Source organism: Stegostoma tigrinum, chromosome 11 (genome assembly GCF_030684315.1).
Source record: "Stegostoma tigrinum isolate sSteTig4 chromosome 11, sSteTig4.hap1, whole genome shotgun sequence".
NCBI lineage: Eukaryota > Metazoa > Chordata > Chondrichthyes > Orectolobiformes > Stegostomatidae > Stegostoma > Stegostoma tigrinum.
In genome coordinates, this window is record NC_081364.1 from 67,318,835 (window position 1) to 67,326,795 (window position 7,961).

The window sequence follows — 7,961 nt, forward strand, 5'->3', positions numbered from 1 at the left end:
TTCATCAGAGAGGCTCTAGGCCCGAAACGTCAGCTTTTGTGCTCCTGAGATGCTGCTTGGCCTGCTGTGTTCATCCAGCTTCACACTTTGTTATCTAGTATCCTGGGAAATCTCTTTTGCACCCTCTCTAAAGCTTCCACATCTTTCCTGTAATGAGGTGACCAGAACGGAACATAATATTCCAAATGTGGTCTAACCAGAGTTTTATAGAGCTGCAGCATAACCTCATGGCTCTTAAACTCAATCTCCTTGCCAATGAAAGCCAACACACCATATGCAATCTTTACAATGAACTTGGGTCACAACTTTGAGGGATCTATGGATGTGGACATCAACATCTCTCTATTCCTCCACACTGCCAAGAATCCTGCCATTAACCGTCTTCTGCATTGAAATTTGACCATCCAGAATGAATCACTTCTTACTTTTCTGGGTTGAATTCCATCTGCCACTTCTTTACCCAGCTCTGCATCTTGTCAATGCCCCATTGCAGCCTACAACAGCCCTGCATGCTGTCCACAACTCCACTAACCTTAGTGTCATCGGCAAACTTACTCAAGCACCCTTCCGTTTCCTCATCCAAGTCATTTATAAAGATCACAAAGAGCAAAGGCCCCAGAACAGATCCCCGTGGAACACCTTTGGTCACTGAGCTCCAGGCTGAATACTTTCCATCAACTACCACCCTCCATCTTCTATTGGACGGCCAATTTTGTATCCAGACAGCCAAATTTTCCTGAATCCCATGCCTCCTTTCTTTTTGAATGAGCCTACCATGTGGAACCTTATTGAATGCCTTGCTAAAATCCATATACGTCACATCGACTGCTACACCTTTATCAAAGTGTTTTGCCACATCCTCAAAGAATTCAATAACGCTTGTGAGGCACGACCTGCCCCTCACAAAGCCATGCTGACTATTTCTAATCAAACAGTGCTTTTCCAAATAATCATAAATACTATTTCTCAGAATCCTCTCCAATAATTTGCCCACCACAGAAGTAAGACTGACTGGTCTGTAATTTCCAGGATTATCCCTATTACTTTTCATGAACATGTGCCACCCTCCAATCTTCTGGTACTACTCCAGTGGACAGTGAGAATGCAAAGATCATTGCCAAAGGGGCAGCAATCTCTTCCCTCACTTTCCGTAGAAACCTTGGGTATATCCCATCTGGCCCAGGGGACTTATCTATCCTCATGTTTTTCAAACTTTCTAGCACATCCTCCTTCCTAACAACAACCTGTTCGAGTATATCTGCCTGTTTCATGCTGTCCTCACAAACGTCAAGGTCCCTCTCACAGGTGAATACTGATGCAAAGTATTCATTAAGGACCTCCTCTGACTCTGCACACAAGTTCCCTCCACTATCCCTGATTGGCCCTACCCTAACTCTGGCCATGCTCTTGTTCCTCAATAAGAATAGAAATCCTTGGGGTTTTCCATGATCCTACCCGCCAAGGCTTTCTCATACCCGCTTCTAGCTCTCCTAAGTCCATTCTTCAGTTCCTTCCTTGCTACTTTGTAGATCTCTAGAGCCCTGTCCGATCCTTGCTTCCTCAACCTTAAGTAAACTTCCTTTTTCCTCTTGACTAGGTGTTCACATGTCTTGTCATCCAAGGTTCCAATCCCTGTACCAAATGCTCCCTAAACAATCTCCACGTTTCTATCATGCAGCAATTGGTGCTCTGTAGTTCTTGCCTAATAGCATTGTAATTCACCCTCCCCCAATTAAATACTTTCCCATTCCATCTGCTCCTATCCCTCTCCATGGCTACAGTAAAGGTCATGGAGTTGTGATCACTATCACTGAAATGCTCTACCACCAACAGATATGAAACTTGACTTGGTTCGTTGCCAAGCACTAAATCCAATATGGGCCTCCCCTCTAGTCGGCCTGTCTACACATTGAGTCAGAAATCCTTCCTGGACACACCTGACAAAATCTGCTCCATCCAAACTGTTTGTACTTAGGAGGTTCCAGTCTATATTGGGGAAGGTGAAGTCACCCATGACAACGACCCTATTACTTCTGCACCTTGCCAAAATCTGTCTCCCAATCTGTCCCTCAGTGTCTCTGTTGCTACTGGGGAGTCTATAGAAAACTCCCAATAAAGTGACTGCTCCTTTCCTGTTTCTGACTTCCACCCATCCTGACTCAGTGGAGAAACGCTCCTCCACAACCTCCCTTTCTGCAGCTGTGATACCATCCCTGATTAGCAATGCCCACTCCCCCACCTCTTTTACCTCCCTCCCTATTTCTTTTGAAACTATATCCCAGAACATCCAACAACCATTCCTGCCCCTGTGTTATCCAAGTCTCATTAACAGCCACATAATCGTAGTTCCAAGTACTGATCCATGCTCTAAGTTCGATACCCTTATTCCTGACTCTTCTTGCATTGAGGTAAACACACCTCAACCCATTGCACTGACTGCTGCTTTGCCCTATCAACTGCTTATCCTTCCTCATAGACTGTCTGCTTGCTCTGTCTGTACGTACACCGGCTACCCCATCCTCTGATCTGTAGCTCTGTTTCCCACCCCCCTGCCAAACCAGATTAAACCCTCCCAAAGAACTCTAGCAAACCTCCCGCCCAGGATATTGGTGCCCCTCCAGTTCAGGTACAACCCGTCCTTCCTATACAGGTCCCACCTTCCCCAGAAGGTATCCCAATGATCCACAAACTTGAAGCCCTCCCACCTACACAAGCTCTGTAGCCACGTGTTTAGCTGCACTCTCTCTGTTTCTAACCCCACTAGCCTGTGGCACCAGTAGTAATCCTGAGATTACTACCCTACTCGTTCTGGCGTTCATCTTCCATTCTAAATCCCTGTAATCACTTTTCAGGTCCTCATCCTGCTTCCTAGCTATGTCATTGGTACCGATGTGTACTACGACTTCTGGCTGCTCTCCCTCCTCCTCAAGAATCCTGAAGACTCGATCTGAGACATCCCTGACCCTGGCACCCAGGACGCAACATACCATCTGGGAGTCTTGCTTGGTACCACAGAATCTCCTGTCTGTTCCCCTAACCAGTGAATCTCCTATCACTATCGCTCTCCTCTGCTCCCCCTTTTCATCCTGAGCTACAGAGCCAGGCTCAGTGTCAGAAACCTGGCTGCTATGGCTTTCCCCTGGTAGGTCATCCCCCTCAACAGTGTCCAAAGTGGTTTACTTGTTATTGAGGGGGATAGCCACAAGGGATCCCTGCACTGTCTGCCTATTCCCTTTCCCCCTCCTGACATTTACCCAGCTACCTCTGTCCTGTACCTTGGGTGTGACTACCTCCTTATGACTCCTCCCTATCATCCCCTCAGCCTCCCGAATGATCTGGAGTTCATCCAGCTCCAGTCCCCTAACGCAATCTGAGAGGAGCTGCAGTTGGGTGCACCTCTCGCAGGTGAAGTCAGAAGGGACACCAGTCGTGACCCTTACCTCCCACATCCTACAAGAGGAGCACGCAATTTCCCTAGCTTCCATTCCCTCTAGATTTCCAGAAGAATAGAGGAAAAAAAACTTATCTTACCGACCCTCCAGTCTCTTTTTTTTGGTTAGAGGAGGAGGAGGATGGGTGGGAGACACTACACATGTAGTGTTTCAGATTTCGCCAATGCCCAAATATATTAATTCACTTCCCAGCTCCTACTCTCACCACTCCCGACGCTGAAAGCAACAAGGCCGCCGACTCACCAGTAAGTTTTTATAAAGAAAACCTCATCTTCCCAGCTCGCGCACTCACCACTCCCGATGCTGACAGCAAGAAGGCCGCTGCCTCATAAGCTAAGTTTTTATAAAGAAAACCTTGTCTACCCAGCTGCCCCCTGGCCTACACTCTCACCACTCCCAATGCTGAAAGCAAGAAGGCCGCTGCTTCACAAGGTAAGTTTTTATAAAGAAAACCTTATCTTCCCGGCTGCCCCATGGCTCGCACTCTCACCACTCCCAATGCTGAAAGCAAGAAGTTTGCACATTCTCCCCATGTCTGTAAGGGTTTCTGCCGGGTTCTCCAGTTTCCTCCCACAGTCCAAAAATGTGCAAGTTAGATGGATTGGTCATGCTAGTTACCCAGAACATTCAGGGATATGTAGATTAGGTGCATTTGCTATGGGAAATGCAGGGTTACAGGGATAGTCTCGGGGCTGGATCTGGGTGGGATGCTGAGAGATAGCAAGAACCGCAGATGCTGGAGTCAGAGTCAATACGATGTGAAGCTAGAGGAATGTAGCAGGTCAGGCAGCATCAGAGGAGCAGGAATGTTGACATTTCCGGTTTACACCCTTCATCAGAGTCTGATCCCGATGAAGGGTGTCAACCCGAAACATTGACTTTCCTACTCCTCTGATGCATCCTCTGTTGCTCTAGCACCACACAGTATCGACTGGTGGGATGCTCTTCAGAGGGTCATGTGGACTTGTTGGGCCAAATAGCCGGTTTCCACACTGTAGGGATTCTATGGATTGAAGAAATAAATTAAGCAGTTGAGCTCTTTAGCTACGACTTAATACGCAAGTCTTCAGAATGTAGCTGGGATATTTTTGAATCCACGTGGCATGATGCAATCCATTTGGAGTAAAAAAGGTTTTAGATTTTGATATGAAAAGCCAATATTTGCCAGTACTCCTTTAATAGATCAAACATAGAAAGAAATTGAGCAGTTGTTTAACCCCGATAAACAGTGATACTGAGTGGTTAGCACTGTTGCCTCACAGTGCCAGAGACCCAAGTTCCATTCCACCTTCAGGCAACAGTTTGCATGATCTCCATTGGTTTCCTGCCACAATCCATAGATGTGCAGGGTTTGGTAATTGGACAATTTAGCTTAGCCATAGTGCCTAGGGATGTGCAGGATAGATGAATTAGCCATGGAAAATATAGAGTTAGGGTAGTGGGTTAGATTTGGGAAGGATGCTTTTCATAAAGTTAGTGTGGACTTGATGGGCCGAATGGCCTGTCCCTACACTGTATGGATTCTATGATGAAGACCACTTCAAATCCCATGAATACAATACTCTAACCAAGAAACTGGGTAGGAACTATTACCACTTGAGAACTCCAGCTGCTTTAGTGAAATTCATTTATTAAATCTCCATTTCTACCTGTCCTTGTTTGTCTAAGCTTAACTGAGAAAAATATTGTTTTATTAGCACTGTTATGAACCAGAGGTCGAACAACCTCCCCAAAACCGAAACACGTACAGAAGCCCGCCTCCCCTTGTAACAGATTAGGGGCTCGTCCGGGATCTGGCCAGTTTGTGCTCAGGATCTGAACAGATTTCAACAGATTTGGGATATAAGAGATCCCATTAGATTTAAACAGACTTAGGGATTGGTATCCTAGATGTTTAAATAAAACTTTTGGGGTTTGAAGATGCTTCCAAAATTTGCCAAGAAAGTTTAGAAAGACAGAGGAAGGATATACTTCTAGAATAAGCAAAGAGGCTAGAATTGGAATAAGAGAAAAGCTGAAATTGTCACAGATTTGGTCAAGCATTTAGGGATATCAGAAAAACAGGCAAGTGTTAAACAAAATTAAATTGAAAATTAGACAATTGGAGTTAGAAGACAAAGAAACAGAAAGAAGAGCCAAGGCAGAAGAGGAAGAGAGGGAATTGAAACAGTTTGAATTAGAGTTATAAGCAGAGGAAAGACAAAAAGAAAAAGAGAATAAAGGGAGAAAGAGAGACAGAGTTTGAAATTCGCAAGCTGCAAATTAAACAAGAAAGTTAATTTAAAAGGACAGAAATGAAGGTAGAAGAGAGGCTTAGTGAAGAGGAGGGTGATGATGCAGAAACCTTTTTCATTTCCTTTGAGAAATTGGCTAACCAGATGAATTGGCCAGAGACACTGTGGGTAATGTTAATTCATACTAAGTTGGTAGGTAGGGATAGTAAGGTGTTTGCAGCGCTATCAGATGAAGTATCAAGAGTGTATGAAGAAATGAAGCGGGCTATTTTGCATGCCTACAAATTGGTACCATAGACAACAGTTAAGGAGTATAAGAACGAAACCAGGTCAGACTTATGTTGAATTTGAAAGAATTAAACATAGCAACTTTGATAGATGACTGAGAGCATTACAGATAGAAAAGACATATGAGGATCTTATTCTGTTGGAGGAGTTCAAAAATTCACTTCCAGAAATGATAAGAACTCATGTATGGTAACGTGAAAATGAAGGCAATTGAGGAATTTTCAAGACCATCCTCGAAGAAGGAAGTGCTACAATTTTTGGAACTGAGCGGATTCTATGGAAGTTTGTACCAAGCTTTAGTAGTGTGGTGGCACTGCTGATGAATATGTTCAAGAAGAACACAAAATTCCAGTGGACAGACCAATGCCAGGAGGTGCTTGAGAGTTTCAAAGCACCTTGCCAGTTTTAGCCGTGCCAAATTTCTTGAAACTCTTAAGTCTTTATTCACTCAAGCAATCTGTGTTGTTACAGGAGAATGACTGTGAAATTGAAAGCTCAATCGGTTATTTTTCAAAGAAACTGAATATCCACCAGAGAAAATACCCAATCGTTGAAAACGAGTTATTGAGTTTGGTCCTGGCCCCTTACAATATTTTAATGTTTATGTTGCAAATGACAGATCCGAGACGATTGTGTACACTGATCACAACCTATTGACATTGTTGTAAAGATTTGAAGACTAGAACACTAGACTATTTCATTGGAGTTTTATGTTAGAAGCATTTAATTTATGGATTGGACATGTTGCGGGTCGTGAAAATGTTACTACTGATGCATCATCATGGATTTGAAAGGAAAATGTATCTATAAGATAGAAATGGCAGTGTTCAATGGTATATAAGTTATATAGTGTGAAATGGGTAACTGTAGATTAATGATCTATGGATCTGGTAATAATGGCTTTACTGTGTAGAGAAAAAAAAATGAAGCTATCTTTTAATCATGATGGCTCAATTTTTTTTCTTAAGGAGAGGTGTTGTGAAGTTGGGTAGAGTACTTGATGTACATAAAATGATGGGGGGAGGGGAAGAGTGCACGACCCCTTTAAAAGATGATGCGTTTTTTCTCGGCTTGGAGATTTTTTAAAATGTGCAGCTGCACAGAAAGCTGCTGAAATAAAACATTATATCAAAAGGTTGTGTGGTTAGTAACACAGGCAGTAGTTTGTTTTAGTATTACGGTTACCCAATCGAAAGTCAGCCAATTAATTTAAACCAGACACTTAAAAACTGAATTTAAAAAATTTAAATCTGATCATTTTTAACAACCTAGGACCAATCCTATTGTAAGAAATTGATAGGTTTTCAAGGGGAAAAAAGTAGAGGGCATTCAAAAATCAGTGTGACAGTAACTGCCATCTATTAGAGTCAACAATGAGCAAGAGAAACTCACTGGCTCTCACAGAATTCTCTAAGCTCTCAGAAAACCATCATGTGACTAAGGTATAGCGGCACTCTTACCTAATATTCCTGACACAAGGATTTGACGGAGAAAGGCGCTCCTGACTGAATAAGCGGAGAAGGCACCAAACATTCCAGAAGACATATCCTGGCTGTAATTTTGAGACACGAAGTTTTAAGTTTTTTTTTATGTACTAATTTAGTTTACATAAGTGGATTTCTATTTATTGGAATAGCATACCGTTAGAATTTTGTTCTATTCAGGAATAGTTAGCAGTTAAGAGGGGAATTGTTCAGTTTGTAAGTAGTTCTGTTAATTTGTTCACTGTTAGAGTTAGATAAATAAATTGTTACTTGTTGATTATGGAGTGACTATTAGGAGTTCATTTTATTTAAACTCCCCTTTATGACAGATTGGGAAGTGAAAGGCAGGTTAGCCATTTTTCACAGTTCCCTTAACAGATCATGAGGCGAGGCGAGATTCTTGGGGTGTTTTGGTTTTAGTTATTCTCAGGGAGAGTCGACTTCTGCTTCATGATTGTACTGATTTCTCCAAATCCACATAAAGCCTGGTAAACATGACACAT